Here is a 17,011-nt window from a genome sequence, read left to right on the forward strand (position 1 = left end):
GTCTGATTCTCTCTCACAGATTGTCACTGAAAAGATTGACAAGAACAACTTCCAAGCATGGAAGTTTAGAATGACGAATTTCCTTATGGGAAAAGGATATTGGGAATTTGTTGCAGGAAATGAAGAAGAACCAGTTCTTCCTGATGTTTCCAATCAACAACAAATGCAGGCATTTAAAGCATGGCATGAGAGAGCCAGGAAAGTTATGTATTGGCTGTCTATCAGTATTTCAAACTATATGATTGTGCATATTCAGGATGCAAGTACGCCAAAGGAGGCATGGGATACTTTGTCAAAAATGTATAGCACAAATACTCAAGCCAGGAAAATGCAGCTAAAGCAAGAGTTGCATAATGTGCAAAGAGAAAATATGAGCATCAATGACTACCACATGAAGGTGAAGAAGATTGCAGATGCACTTGCTTCCATTGGGTCGCCAGTGGAAGATGATGATTTAGTTTCTGTGACCTTGAATGGTCTAGGAAAGGATTATGCACAGTTTCAAACATCCATTTCCGTCCGTGAAAGATTTCCTGATTTTGAGGAGTTGATTGCTCTTCTAATTTCTGAGGAGCAGAGAAATGGTGGTGCATCTTCTTCAGGAGGAACTTCAAAAGAAGCTGTCTTCTACTCAAATCCTGGAAGAGGTAGAGGCAGAGGTAGAGGAGGCCGATCTGGAGGCCGTGGTAGAAATCAGAATATGCAGCAAACTCAAGAAAACCAATCCTATGGAGGAGGACGTGGTAACTCTAGAGGAAGGGGGAGCCAAAGAGGTCGTGGTGGATGGCAAAGAGGCCAAAATGCAAACAGTAATATTGAATGCTACTACTGTGGTAAAATGGGTCATATGGCTAAAGACTGCTATAAAAAGCAGAATGACATCATGAATGGAAAACTGCAACAAGGGAATTATGCATCTTCTAGTAGACAGGGTGATGACAGAAATGAGCATTTGTTTATGGTTCAGCACATAAACAATTCTATGGCAAGTGCAGAAGAAAGCAATGATGTATGGTATGTTGACTCAGGTGCATCAAACCACATGACAGGTCATGCAGAATGGATGGAGGATGCAAGGAAAATGGAAAAACCAGGATTTGTGGAGACTGGTGATGATACTGCACATCCTATTGTGCAGATTGGAAAATTTCCTTTGTCTATGCAGGATGGGAAAAAGAAATACATGTCCGATGTATTTCATGTCCCGAATATCACCAAGAATCTGGTTTCTGTTGGTCAAATGGTTGAGCAGGGCTTGCAGGTCAGATTTAATCCTCATGGATGCTTTGTTGAGGATATGAAAAATAAAGGTCGCTTGATAGCAAAAGGAAATAAGAAGGGCAGAATGTTTACGTTAGATGCAGACATGTTTGAATTGAGTGCAGCAATGTTTGCACATGGGACCGGTGTAGTTGCAGATATTGATATCTGGCATAAACGCATTGGTCATGTTAATGTACAGCGACTTAAATCAATGCAGGCCCAAAATATTGTTGCAGGATTGCCCATATTCAAGGTTGCAGAAATGCATAAGATATGTGAAGCCTGTCAATTTGGAAAACAGGCAAGGAAACCATTTCCTAGACATGTTCAAGAGAGTAAGAAGCCATTGGAATTAATACACTCTAATGTGTGGACTACTAAAGCTGCATCTCTTGGAGGCTGTCATTATTTTGTCACTTTTATTTATGACTATAGCAGAAAAATTTGGGTGTATTTTATGAAAAAGAAAAGTGAAGTTTTTGGGCATTTTAAAACTCTTAAAGCTATGGTTGAAAAAGAAACAGGTTTGCAAATAAAATGCCTAAGGTTAGATGGAGGGGGAGAGTACCTCTCAAATGAGTTTGCAAGGTTCCTGCAGGAGCATGGCATAAAGCAACAATATTCATGCAGTCATACCCCACAATAAAATGGAATTGCAGAAAGGAAAAACATGCATATTGGAGAGGTATCTCGTGCCATGCTCAACGAAAATGACTTGCCAGATTTTTACTAGGTTGAAGCAGTTGCTACAGCAGTCTACATAATGAACAGGACTCCCACTGCAGCAATACATGGGATGACTCCAGAGGAGAGGTATACTGGTAGGAAACCAGATATTTCTCATTTGAAAATTTTTGGCTGCATTGCCAATGTACATGTGCCAGATGAGTTGAGATCCAAGTTGGATCCTAAAGCTGAGAAGTGTATCTTTATTGGTTACTCTCTGCAGCAAAAAGGGTATAGATGCTATAACCCTTCTACTCGTAAGTTTACAGTGAGCAGAGATGTTGTTTTTGATGAGATGAGTAGCTGGTATAAACCAGTAAATGTGATTGATGATGTAGATGCACAAAATGGTAATGCTGCACAGAATTCACAGCAGCAGTCACAAAATATTAGTGGACCTGGAGTGTCCTCTAGCAGTGGTTCACATTCTTTGCCATGGACAGACAGATTGAGATCAGGAGAATCTTCTCAAGGCAGTGAAAATAGTGGTATGCAGGTGTCACGAAAAGGAAAAGAGAATGTAGATCAGCCCATGTTTGATGTGAATGTAGGTCACTCTTATGTGGATGGTGAATCCAGTGGCTCAGAACAGAGCATTGATGATGAGTTGGGTATTCCTTCTATTGTTACACCTGGAGTAAGGAAGACCAAGGATGTTTTGAGAGCACCTGGGAGTGAACCTACTTTGCGCAGGTCAACCAGAGTTAGGTATCCTGTGGATAGGCTGAAATATGATGGATTTACAGCCATTCACTATGCATATATGGTCAAAGTGATACAAGAACCAGAACCCACTTCTTTTGAGCAAGCCATGTGAAAAGAAAAATGGGAGAAAGCCATGGATGAAGAAATGGATGCCTTGGAAGCAAATATTACATGGGAATTAGTACCTTTGCCTAAAGGTAAGAATGCAATTGGCTGTAAGTGGGTTTATAAGGTGAAGCACAATGCAGATGGTTCTATGAACAGATACAAGGCAAGATTAGTAGTCAAGGGGTATGCACAAACATATGGCATTGACTATGAAGAAACATTCAGTCCGGTTGCAAGGATGGCAACCGTAAGAGCAGTCATTGCTATGGCTGCATCAAAGGAATGGTCTTTACATCAGATGGATGTAAAGAATGCCTTCTTGCATGGTGATTTACAAGAAGAGGTCTATATGGAGCAGCCACCAGGTTATGTGCATGCTGTTCATCCTGAGTTTGTTTGCAGGTTGAAGAAAGCCTTGTATGGCTTGAAGCAAGCACCTAGAGCATGGTCTCACAAGATAGGACAGTATCTTGTCACTATTGGCTTTCATATTTCCAAAGCAGATTTCTCACTTTATGTGAGAAAAACAGAGAAATGTATTATGCTACTTGTCATTTATGTTGATGATTTGATTATGACAGGTGACAGTGATGAAGATATCCTTCATGTGAAAATGCTATTAAAGCAGAAGTTTGAGATGAAGGATTTGGGAGAGCTGCGTTATTTCTTGGGCATTGAGGTGATTAGATCACCAAGTGAGATACAGCTCTTGCAGAGGCAGTATGGATTGGACATGCTGTCCAAATATGGAATGACAGGCTGTAAGCCTATTTCAGTTCCTTTGGAGCAGAATGTGAAGCTGAGCACAGATGCAGGTGAGCTTCTAGAAGACCCTACTATGTACAGACGCATAGTAGGAAGCTTGATTTATATGACTATTACCAGGCCAGATTTGAGCTATGCTGTTGGATTGGTAAGTCAGTTTATGCAGGCTCCAAGGAAACCGCATTTGGATGCGGCTAGACGCATACTCAGGTATTTGAAGTCCACACTGCAGTATGGACTATTTAATGAGATTGGGGTTCAGATACAGTTGCATGGATACACTGATTGGGCTAGTAGCATTTATGATAGACGATCTACCAGTGGATATGTGTTCTCTTTTGGGAGTGCTGCAGTCACTAGGAGCAGCAAGAAACAACCTACAGTTGCCTTGTCCAGCACAGAGGCTGAGTACAGGGGTGCAGCAATGGCTGCATGTGAGGTAGCTTGGTTGCATAAGCTACTTTATGATATGCATCAGCCTACAGATGGGCCAGTTGTCATTTATTGTGACAACATGAGTAGTATACACTTGGCAAATAACCCAGTCTATCATGCTAGAACAAAGCACATTGAGGTGCATTATCACTATGTGCGGGAGAGGGTTTTACTAGGTCTTATTGATCTAGTTTATGTCAGCACAGAGGATCAGGTAGCTGACATATTTACGAAGGCATTGGGCGCAGAGAAGCTGCGCAAGTTCAGAGACCTGCTTGGTGTGCAGGAATTGGGATTGAGCTCGAGGGGGAGTGTTGAGATATCGAGCTCCACTCGTGATATACCAGGATGACCGTTGTGCATTTATGTCACCGACTTGTCAGTTGTTGCAGATGCGGTTGGTACACCGCCCATGAATAATAGCTACATGATAGCTATCCTTATCTACTCTAGTTCGTGGCTCAGTTAGTATGCCACCTTAGTTAGTTGAGTTTGGTTTGAGACCCATATATAGGGTTCTTCTATTTCCTTGTACTAGAGTTCTTTTGGCTTACACAACTAAGAAGAGGAAAACTGTTTTCAGCCTCCACCTTTGTGTGTATTCCCCCATTGTGTAAGCAAGAAAGCTACAAGTGAGACTCCTTCCTTCTCTCCCACAATCTTGACAAGAAGGACAATGGGGAAAAGGGCCTAGGCTACGGCCGGCCATGTAAAAAAGGGGAAAAGGGGTTGACCGCCCAAAAGGGATTTAGGGTTTTGTATATAAAGTTGAAAAGTGAATGAGAAGCTCATTCTTGTGTGTGGCCAAAAGTAGCTCTCGTCTTCTTCTTCTTCTTCTTCTTGCTTGCTTGAGCTTGTGCTTGAGAGAGGGAGTGTGAGAGTATGAGGGAGTGAGTGTGTGAGGGTGAGGGACCGAGGAGGAGAAGCTCTCCATCTTGTCCTCTCTTCTTCTCTTCTCTTCTCTTCTCTTGTCTTGCTCACGGCAATGGAGCTTGGAGCGTGGAGCTTGAGGATGGAGCTTGCTTGAAGCTTGCACTTGGATCTGGAGCTACCGGAGTGCGCGGGAGAGGAGGTAACTCAAACGGCATCAAGGTAAGCTCACTACACCCGTAGATATGGATGGCACGTCGGCTATGTGAGAGGTAGCCATTAGTGCTTGGCTTGGAACGCTTGAAACAATAAGCGGTCCGAGGGTCTTGGTGGTTGAGCGAAAGCTCCCACATTTTGGTTTCGTTGCCGAGACCAACGGATTCAAGCCTTGAGCGCTTGCGCGCTTCGAATCGAGCATTGGAGTAGGGTTTTCCCCGAACCGGTGCTTGAGGTAGATAGGTAGGAAGCGAGGGGGTTGAAGATGGTATTCGATCTCCTTGGCAAGTAGGTGTTTTGCTTTCTTGAGATTTATGTTGTGGAATGAAATAGTGTAGGCATTTAGTTTGTGATTGGATGCATTAGGATAGGAAAAAACAAAGAAAAAGAAACAAACAGTAGGGTTCTCTGTTGCTGTATAACAGGCTAAAAAGGGAAATAGGGGCACAGATCCTTGGAGTGCCGTTCAATTCGAGCACCACAGTGGTTCCAGGCATGTCTGGCATTCCCTTGTAGTGTCCTGCACCTAGTTGGAAGGCGATGGACGATTCGGTGTGGTAGACGTTAGCCTAGAGACATCGCGTGCAACTCGCGAGCCGTCGTCCACACCGTCGGACCAAGCCGTCTGAGTCCCAGAATCGGACGTCCGATTTTGAGAATTGGATGTTGGAACAATCGTCGGATCAGACCAACCCGTCCGATCTTGGAAATCGGACCACTCGGACCAACCCCGTCCGATCGGACCAACCCGTCCGGCTCGGACCACTCAAACTCGGACGCTCGGACAACCGTCCGATCGGATCAACCTGTTCGATCAGACCAACCCATTAGATTCGGACCATTTGGACTCGGACCACTCGGAATCGGACGACCTAGAATCGAACCATACAGACCAGTCAGAATCGGACCAATCAGAATCGGACACTTGTCAAAATCGGACGTCCGATTCCGATAATCGGACTCCTAAAAATCGGACATCTGAGAATCCGACAGAAAACTGTCAAAATTGGATAGGTATCTAGAACACAAATTTTGACACATCTAAACCCTGAAATTGACCCCAAGGGCTACGTAGAGCCAAAGGTACATCACAGGTCCATCACTGGGCTGAAACTTAGAGCAAGTAGTTCAAAATTTGGCTATAAACGGTCCTCCAAATCTCGCATGGTGTTTACCGTAACGGCCCTGCGGGCCGGGGGGGACTGCCCCCTCCAGACCCCCACAGAGGGGGCTCCCTCCGCACCTCCCCCGAGTAGATTGGAGAGAAAACGTGCGCCGTGACAGGTCTTCTAAATTGGACCCTAGTGAAGTAATGGCTCTACACGAGCATGGATTCTTACTTGCAAAAGAGTAGCCAAAAGCCCATACCCGAATAGAGATGAACAGAGACCCTAGAACCTCAATGGGCCCATCTAGCCAACAAGGGCAAAAAGGCCACACTGCAAAAACACATATGTGTTGCATTTGGACTGCATCTAGTCAAAGCAGAAACCAACAACATCAAGCTACAATAGCGAGAATGACTAGATATGACAGTCCTGACGATAGATGCTCCTTCAATAGCACTACATTGACAATCCAAGGCACCAGTGGAGAATCCACATCTGGTCGTACAGTCGAGGACTCAAGGGCATCTTTCAGAAGGCTTAAATTTACAAGCGAGGACCCGGAAGATGAAGATATAGTACCACCTGCTTATCTTAGGGTCAAGCTCACCGCGAAAAGAGAGCATACTATCGATGCTCTAATTGATGAAGGAGCAGATTTTAACATCTTGACCCATGAATCATGGACCCTACTAGGCCAACTAGAGCTCACTCCGACTAGTGCAACTCTTAGCCCTTATGGGGGACACCCACAAGCACTCATAGGGAAGTGCAAAATCGTTGTAACTATTGAAACAGAAAGCTTGCCACTCCTATTTTATGTTCCTCCCAATAGCGAGAATGGTGGAAAGGAAATCCTCCTAGGAAGGCCCTTCAAAAAGGCGACCAAGTGTGAGGCTGACTACGTAGCTCAGAGGATACACTTGACACTACCGGGTGTGAGGATAGTCACGACCTTTAGCAAGGGTGACCTCAGCAAACCTCGATGGAAAGGCAAGGAAGGTGCTGACGTAGCAGTCAAGCCCATTAACAAGAGCAAGGACTTGTTGGAAGAGTTGATACAAGCACAGGTCAAGCAATGAGAACCGGTGAGTGAGGCCATGCTTGAAACAAAAAGGTTAGGAGACAAGGCCAAGGATAGGGTTTGGACTCACAAATATCGTAGAAGACCACGAAAGAAGCCCAAGCCTTATCGACGAAGGCATCGATGGAGAGCTAGCACAATGCCACGATGGATATCCAAGGCGTTGCTTCGTGCTCAAGGGTATTATGCAGGCAACCAATGGATTTGGGTACCAAAACCTCTTGCTATAACCACCTCTGTTAGACGCCCAAATTATGTCAAAAGCAAGGAGGCATAGGAGGAAACCTAAATGAAAATCCAAGCCTCGAACCAAAAATATGGGAGTGATTGAGCCCCACACGATTGAAGTCAAGAAACCAAACATGACCTATCAAAAAGTAGATCCTCGGCCTAGCATGCTTGACAAGCAAATGCCAGATGTAATCGTTGAGGATACGCAGAAGCTGCTAGTGCCCAAGGAGCGTTTGATTCCCCAAGAGGATAGCAGGCATCATAGGCACAACATTGCTCATGGCAAGGTTAAATGCTTAACAAAGCAAATAGCAAAATCATCTAACAGCCACAAGCAAATCGCCCAGCCAGATTCAAAACCACTTAGGAGTCCCAAGTCTCCTACACCCTCTTCCCCTAAACGGACACAGGAAGCACAACAAGCGTCAAGTGTGGCTACTCGATCCCAATCTCTACCTACATCAGAGCTTCCAAATGTCCAAGAGGTGGGACATGACGCCATTTGTAGCTCTCGACCCAAGGATATGCATGAGCAACCCAATGTGACCAGATCAACTCATGCTCGATCCACACAAATGAATACTCAAAGGGCAACAAAATACATGACCACTTCCAATCGACCTAAGGACTTAACACCGCAATCCACCAAGGGTAGCCAGCCCACTAAACTAGCTGCTACTACTTCCACTCAGGGATCACAGCAGTCACAGCCCTTGGCTATGATAATGCCCCTTGTGGAACGTGTCCTTAGTAGTTTACCTATGGAGGAGGTGTCGCAACCAAATCCCTCGACAACTCCAGCACTTTCAAAGTGCCTGAAGCCTAGGCTGGAGGAGTTAAACACAAGGGAGTTGGTTGAAGGGCTAGACTCTCCGAAAAGGGAGGTAGTTGTGCTCTCACAACCTGGAGAGGCTATTCAGCAGGCCACAGCCATGTCCCATAAGGACACACTAGAGAAAGAGAATGCTGAGGCCCAACCAAGCACATCAACGGTTGACCTAGTCCAGGGTCCGGAGTCGTTGAGAGAGGCACCTTCATTGACCAAGAAAAAGAGGAGAAAACATCGAAAACAACAGCAGCTACAGGTGGTTGTGGACCCCAAGAGCATTGAGACCAAGAGCGAGGGAGAGCTGGGGAATAAAGCATCAAGTCCATCCACCAATGAACCCATTGATGTCTCTCCTAATAGCGGTGAAACCTCAGTCACATCCGTGTGCTCTGAAAAATCAAAGCAGCCGTTGCCAACAATAGAAATCACATCGACCAATCAAGAGTGGATACAACGTCGTCACAATAGGGTGACAAATCTATATCAGTCACATTCGAGAAGAACCATGACAAAATAGCAGCAAAACCTCAAGAGAAACGTGAGAACCCCAAGAGCATAAGAAATCCTAGCGTTGACCAATCTTGCTCATCTAGGCCTGAGCCCCCAGCCATGCTAAAGCCTAAGGAAACTCTTAGAACTTTGCATGAGATAGCAACCGAGCAAGCCCTCGTTGAACATAGAAGAGTCGTAGAATGCTTAACTAAGTTGGAGGCTAAGCTCAAAGTGGTCACACATGTCTACGTCCTTGCGGACATGGGCACAATCCCCAAGGAGCAGCTTGGAGATTACTTGACCTTTCCTCTATCATGGGAAGAACAAGAACATCTTAACGGGCACTATGACAGGCTCCTGCATGAACACATGCGACTCATCCTTGACGAGGAGGCCGACGAACTGCGCTTAACTGTCACTTCAATGAAGTGCTCTGTCGATTGAATCTCGTATACATAGAGCTACTAAAGTGACTGTCAGCAGGCCAGAGTCAATTTGAGCAGCGATGGTGTGAAAGCCGCGTTGTAATGGCCAAACTAGGGGCTCAGATCATGACAATCTCAGAGGAGCGATTGGCCAAGTGGTGGTCTCAAAGAGACCCAACCTATGTGGCACCAACTTCCCTTCGAGTGCTGAGTGCCATTCGGGGTATGGACTTAGCTGGAACTAGCCAAGAGAATGCTATGTTTGATAAGGTTCTCACTGAGGAGGAGTTACATATAGCCAGTAGACTCGGACAAGGTTCCATGCTACTCGATGTGGCAAAATATCTATCGGTATTAAGTAAGCTGCCACAAATACTAGATGCGTGTGCCACACTCCGGTACAACCCCGAGTTCTACACTTGGTTCTTATCCTCGTGAAGTGATATGGATCCATAAATATGTATATAAATAAACACTACTTTTTGTGTCACCGTGTATAAACAATGTCAACACACACAAGCAATGATAGTCAGGCGCAGGGAGAAGAGTGGGGTCAGATAAACTAAGCTCCTCAAGTCCTCCTCTCATCACGCATTTAAAAGTGTGTGACCAACCCCACCTCCAAGTGAGAGCATGCAACCCACATTGCCGCCATAGGAAGCCTTGACCAACAACTCTGATGGTGTAGACAGGGTGTAGTCCTTTCCAATACACCTGATTCCCTTTTTTGTCTATCCTTTCGAGGATGTGCCCTGTCCCACTCCACGACAACCAGTCCACGCGACTTAGCATAAACTAATATCCGCTAATGACTGGAGGCCACGCGAACATCAGCATGGGGGCCATTCCTCTACAACAAACACCGCATGCCTCACCCCTCCCCTTCTTGTCATATGTGCTTCATAAACCACACTAAAATCCCTTCCATGCAAACAGTTGTATCTTGTATCAAGGCCTAAACCCTTGGATTGCGTCTTGCAGGTTTCCTTTTGTGGCGGAACGCATGGAGAATCATGGAGATCTAGCATGCAAAGACGCTCTTCACAAAAGGCGGGAGCATGTGGCACGCGCCCCTCCACTGGAGCGCTATGTGCCCACCATCAAGAGGTATGCCAAGAAGCGAGGCCCTAAGCGACACTGCCCAGGGCGAAGGCCGAAGAATCCTCGAGTCAAGAAAGTCGAGACTCGAAACGCGCAACAGGTGGCAGCACTAGTGGCACGAACTCCCAGCTCCCGCTCGGGCCCCAGATGCTCAAAGGCAGAAAGGGCAGCTCGGGAAAGAGAGGAATTTCATGAATTATTTAAAGACATTCTGGAGATGGTAGCGGGTCAGGACTACACCATTCATGTCCCGGCCGACATGTTCCCTGCTCACCCCCATGGGAGCCCCACACCAACAGAGCCCCAATCACCTGGCCACCCAGACTCGCCTCGCCTCGTACAAATCGAGTAGCCCATGATGCATAAAGGGCTTATTAAATGATAACTGGCCATAACTTTTTGTTTTTGAATGGTTAAGTGTTCCCGACTTGTTAAGTGTTGACATGTTCCCGAATTGTACGAACTTTTCATATCTGCATTTAATATATTTCACGTCTTTAGCAAAAGAAAAAGCTAATCAAGCTAACGTGATAAATATCTAAGTTAACACCATAGAATTTCGATAATTGATGTCTCCTTGCATTGCACTGGTTTATTATAGTTGCGGCATATACAATGCATGTACTCTCATGAAGCGACAAGTGGATGCAGGATAATACAGGTCCTTGTACGAAATGTTCAATGCCCAATCACCGCAACACCAACAACCCCACAACGAGCCGCAGCAAAGCCACGCTGCCGAAAGCACCCTTGCCAACCACCCCCATCGCATGGTCCAAAGCACATTCATGGGACACGCTCTCCTTCCGAGTAAAACTCTATAGTTGGCTCACGATAGTCGTTACCTCACTTGTACCAACATCGAGTATGTCGCAATGAGGTTTGCAAAATCTCAAGTGTATCTCTTCATCTCAACAACAGTTCCTCTAGTATCAAGGTTGGTGACACAATCGTCTCTGTAATATCCATCCTTCATAGCCTTTGGATCCCAACATTTCTCAATCCAAATGAAAGGCTAACAGCCTCAATGTATGGCATTGATTGTATTCATTTTTTCCACCACAAAAAAAAAGGGGGAGAAAAGAAAAAGAAAAAGAAAAAGAAAAAAAAAGCACACACGATCACGACACCGCACCTAAGGGTCCTCAAATTAGGTACGTCTAGTGACCTTGGTCGGCTGGCTCCGTCCCTAATCCCCTAGCCCTTTGTACATCCCCCACAATTGTTGAGGGCATATTAAGGGTAGGACATACCTAGGGAGCTCGCCTCGCCTATGGTTAGACCTGTCACCCTGAACCACTTGCACAATTCTCTTGCACTAATCTCAATACCATTACAATCCACAGTGGTAAGCAAGGCATGAAAGACAATGGAAAAGTACACCATACCTTTCACGCACTATAGGTAGTCACTAGCTACCAAGCACTAGACATCAAGGAGCTCACTTATGCTACATGGCCTTGACAAAACCATAATGATGTCTCAAGCAATCTTCAAGTGTACTCCCCGTCTTCATCGACAAATTTTTCCATCAACTTAGCCCGTTGCTTCACTGATTGCTATACAAGGAACTAGGCCAATAGTCTTCTAACTAAGTAATACCTAAATATGCACGTGTACACACTTAATATTCACACTATAACCTATACACGGTTTGGGTCCTCAAGTGCAGGACAATACGCCAGGCTTGCTTAGAGTTTGACCTGTCTCTCAAACTAATCCAAATATGCCTTGTGCACGATAAGAAGACTAGCACTACCCCTTAAGGAGAGACCACATGCGAGGTTTTCCAATTGCAAGTATAAGGTGTTGTTCGCTCTTCATCAAACTCTGACTACTTATCCCTTACCATCCGACAAGCCCGCAAAGAATCATCATGTGCAGAATCCCCAACAAACTACCACTTGTGCTGGCCATCAATGCAATCCCCAACACAAAATAGCCCTACCGCCAACTCCAACAACCTTCCACCAGCCACCATGGCCACCAACAGGCCCCCCGAACCTTCTACCACACCACCACCAACACTCCTCCACGGAAACCACCGGCGTCCTTGTCACCCATGTCTTCGGTGCATGATACAACCTGCTACCTACGACGGTGAGTGCCATGGGACTGACACTCGTCTAGGAGGGGGGTAATGTTAACCCCAACACGAAGAAAGCAAAAGGAAATAAAAAAGATGCAGGTCAAAGGCGGAAAAAAGATAGCCCGACTGAAGAAAGAAGAGGAGAAAAGGCCAGAAGTGCAAGGGCAACCTTAAAAGTCCAAGGGAAATGCAAAAGGGAAAAGGTGCATTTTAAAATATAAAGGCGCACCCTGAAATCTTGTAAAAGAGTGCCAGGCGGTGGAAAATCCAGAAAGCTAAAACAGAAGGTAAAGACAAAGGCCAAGGCAAAGAGAAACAGAAGACAAAGGCGCACGAGGAAAAGCGCAAAAGAGCGCAAGCGCATCATGGTTTAATTCAAGGAGCATCGGGCTCTCACCCATGCAATTTGTAAATGTAGACGAGCGGTGGAAAGGAAGCTAGGAAGATAGAAGGACAATGGGAAAAAGGGCCTAGGCTACGGCCGGCCATGTAAAAAAGGGGAAAAGGGGTTGACCGCCCAAAAGGGATTTAGGGTTTTGTATATAAAGTTGAAAAGTGAATGAGAAGCTCATTCTTGTGTGTGGCCAAAAGTAGCTCTCTTCTTCTTCTTCTTCTTCTTGCTTGCTTGCTTGAGCTTGTGCTTGAGAGAGGGAGTGTGAGAGTGTGAGGAAGTGAGTGTATGAGGGTGAGGGACCGAGGAGGAGAAGCTCTCCATCTTCTCCTCTCTTCTTCTCTTCTCTTCTCTTCTCTTGTCTTGCTCGCGGCAATGGAGCTTGGAGTGTGGAGCTTGAGGATGGAGCTTGCTTGAAGCTTGCACTTGGATGGTGGAGCTACCGGAGTGCGCGGGAGAGGAGGTAACTCAAACAGCATCAAGGTAAGCTCACTACACCCGTAGATATGGATGACGCGTCAGCTATGTGAGAGGTAGCCATTAGTGCTCGGCTTGGAACGCTTGAAACAATAAGCGGTCCGAGGGTCTTGGCGGTTGAGCGAAAGCTCCCACACTCATCAACCTCTATAGAGGTCTCTTCAATTACTATCTCTGCTCTGAATTCAACAACATCCAAGTCCTGTGCAACTAATGCTTCCATTTGGGTGTCTAGTTGCTCCTCAACATCAACTTTATCTACAATCTCTTTAAGAAGGCAAGAATTGCATAATTTTGAGGTTTCTTTATGCTTTTCATCAGATCTTAGAGGGTATTTCACAAGGGCAATACAATGAATGTAGTAGACTTAAGCATAAGCTTGCATTTTTTTGGGTGTAAACAACATAACTCATGTGTATAAAATCTATCAAGAGAATGATAACCACATTTCTTGGTAAACAAGGACTTCTCAGTGCCTAACCTTTCAACTGGGGTGTGAATATACTCCTTGGAATCCAACTGAACAACAGGATAGGCCAACTCTTCAAACTCTGCAAAATCTTCCTTGATAAACTCATTTGAGAAATTGAGAACTTGATCAAGGTCCCACCCTGGATTGAAAATCTCCCTAGTTGTTGGATAGAAACCAACATCGATATTGTTTTCTATGAGAAAATCCAAAAGCTTCTCAAAGGCTATGACATCTGTAATTTGAGACAGCCCTGGGATCCTCATAGGAGACTTTGAAGCCTTTCCCTTCTTTGGATCCTTGCTTGAACCTTCAGTTGTCACAAACATATGAGATGCTATTGAAACATCTAAGGCAATTGACCCATTTATCATTGTGGGCTCAAGGACTCTTTTTCCTCTTCATAGATGTGGAGGCAGACATGTGTGACATCTCTGTACCAGACATCTTCTTGAGATTCAAAAGCTCAAGCCTGCTTGCCTATACAAGGAAAATATAAAGTTCTAAGCTTTTTGAAGTGGTGCACTTGCTCCGTGTTGCAGGATCTATCAATACGACACGAATGAGAGCCTTTAAACGAGTGCTCGACGAGTCAGCAATACGACGCAATAGAAAGAAAATCAGGTGCTTTCTATTTAACCTCTCACGCTATGTTGGACGATATAGGAGTAGGACACGATCTTGACAGAGGGGGGGTGACGGAGGGGGGCTAGGAATACAACACAATCTTGACGAAAGGGGGTGAAAGAGTATGGACGGAGGGTGGTGACATGGAGATTGAAGATGGAGTAGGTGATGGAGCAGGTGACGGAGGGGGGTGACGGAGTAGGTGATGGAGTAGGTGATGTAGGGGGTGACGGAGGGGAAGTTGATGAACAAGGAGACGGAGGGGGGTGATAGAGGGATGCAAGGGGTGATGGAGGGGATGATGCAGGAGGTGATGAAGCAAGTGATGTAGGGGATGACAGAGCAAGTGAAGCAAGGGTTGACGTAGGGGGTGATCAGGGGTTGACAGCGGGGGTGACAGAGATAGTCTGATGCGCGAGGAAATGGAGGAGAAAAGTGCCCAAAAAATTTTAGGTTTCCTTAAATAGGCGTGAGCGTGGGAACAAGGAATATTCCAGAAACCCTAATAAAACAACCAATGAGAACATGACACGTGGAGATCTGCACCTATAAGTATATAAGAACTTCTCAATTGGCGCGAACGCGATTTCAAACCTTACATCACAACTGCCATTCATGTGACAGCTCTGATGTATCCAATCGACAGAGGTGTCGTACGCCCGACGTTAGTGACGTCGAAAGCTAGTGACTTCTGAAACAAAGCGATAGAATACTTCAGCAACTAAAGCAAGAACCTTCATCGCATCGCATGGTAATCAAATCTCCGAAACAGCGTGATATCATTCATCAACTCTTTTGCAACATCCTTAATCGCGTTGTATGGTCCTGGAATTTCCGAAACACCGCAATATCATTCATCAGATCTTTTGCAACATCCTTAATCTCGTCATATCGGACTTCACTACTGCATGGGGAACTCATGCTTTCGATTGTGTTAGAATCTGCCAATACGAAGTGATTAGGACAAAGTAAACTCAAATTCCCTTAATCGTGTTGTATTGGTCTTGCCTTTATTACCAAGCGAGGAGGAGTTCAAGGCTTTATCCAGTTGCTGTTACGGCGTGATGGGAGTCAGTTGTCTTCGTGTTTAGGTTCCTTATCGCGTTGTGTGGGTCTCGATGGCCATGACAAAATAAACTGCCAGGAAGGTCTTGGTGAATAAATCTTCTGAAGAAGGTCCTGAGCTAACTATTGAGGAGACAATTGAAGAAGTTGTTGTCCCTATTACACCAGTTGGTAAAGTTTGTTCAAGTGAATCCTCAGAGAACAAGTTATCTGGTGAGTTTCAGTCCTCAGCCTCTCCTCACTCTCAGGTTCCCAAGGAAGCCCCTGTGAGGAAAAAGAGAAAGTCAAGATGGTTTTACATGCAAAGATGTTTTGCAGAGATAAGGAAAGGTCAAAAGTCCACTGGTCACCTCATTCATAAGACTGCATTTTTTAGAATAGTCAAGGAGATATTTGATAGATTTTTCTCTATTGCTTCTGTGGATGACCTCAACAAGAGATGGCAGTTGTTTGTCCTACTATGCTTGCAAGAGGCAGGAGAGGATTTTCTTATAGATTTTATGAATGATGCTTATATTGCAGCTGCACATGCACATCGAATTACATTAATGAATAAAAACTTTAGTATGGTTAGCAGACTCAAATATGACAAAGTTTTGAAGCCTCTTCCATCAATTGATCCAAAGGCATTTGAAATCCTCAATGTTCCACCCAGGAGAAAGCAGAAAGAGCCACCAGCACCCAAGATTGAAGAGGTTACCTATTTTTATCCTACAAGGGTTGCAACTGAGCAGGAGGTTGTCTTGGAGGAGAAAAGGAAAGAGGTAATAGAAAATGAGGATTTGATCTGTCAGAGAAAGATTTTGTCTATTGACCAAGTGAACTACAAGAGGATGAGCAAAGTGTACGGCCAAATGGTCATGAATGTTTGTGTTAGTCCTGAGAAAGAAGACTACCTCACCATTTCTCCAAAGGATAAGATCCTATTTGAGAAAAAGGACGCTCAACTAATAGATTCAGTAGTTTATTGTTGTTTGAGGTAAGGTCTTTTGCTTCTCTTTATTTATAATGAATTTTTCTAAGGGTCCTTATATTCTAGTCATTCTCTACTTGTATACATGGCATATGTTGCTTCTCTTAGCATTGATATTGCTAAGGGTATATTTGTTATTGATCCACTTCTGCCTGTGGATTTGTTTTCAAAATCTAATTCAAAACAAGGTTTTTTAAGGACTTCGAAAGTGTCGCAAACCATCATATTTTTTTTCCATATATTGAAAGGTACTTCCTTCAACATTCTATCTCTTGATGATTTGTCTTTAAGGTTATTTCTCACTTATGTTTTGGTTTGTAGAGGACACTGGAGCCTAATCTATATCGACATTCCTGCAATAGAGGTCATTTTTATGAATTCTCTTTCAGGAATCCATGGCCAATCAAAGATGTATTGTCAATAAACACTCTTTATTTTATCTTTGATTGGATAAAGTTTATAGTATTCGCTAATAAGTTAATATGTGTAGTGCTGCTAGACTTGTTACTACTCACTTGGACACCAGCTTTCAAAGCATTGTTGATCCTCATAGACCTTTCAAGT

This window comes from Lygodium microphyllum, chromosome 10, assembly GCF_053477565.2.
Source record: "Lygodium microphyllum isolate KBCC chromosome 10, Lygodium_microphyllum_v1.1.10, whole genome shotgun sequence".
In the NCBI taxonomy this organism is placed as follows: Eukaryota; Viridiplantae; Streptophyta; class Polypodiopsida; order Schizaeales; family Lygodiaceae; genus Lygodium; species Lygodium microphyllum.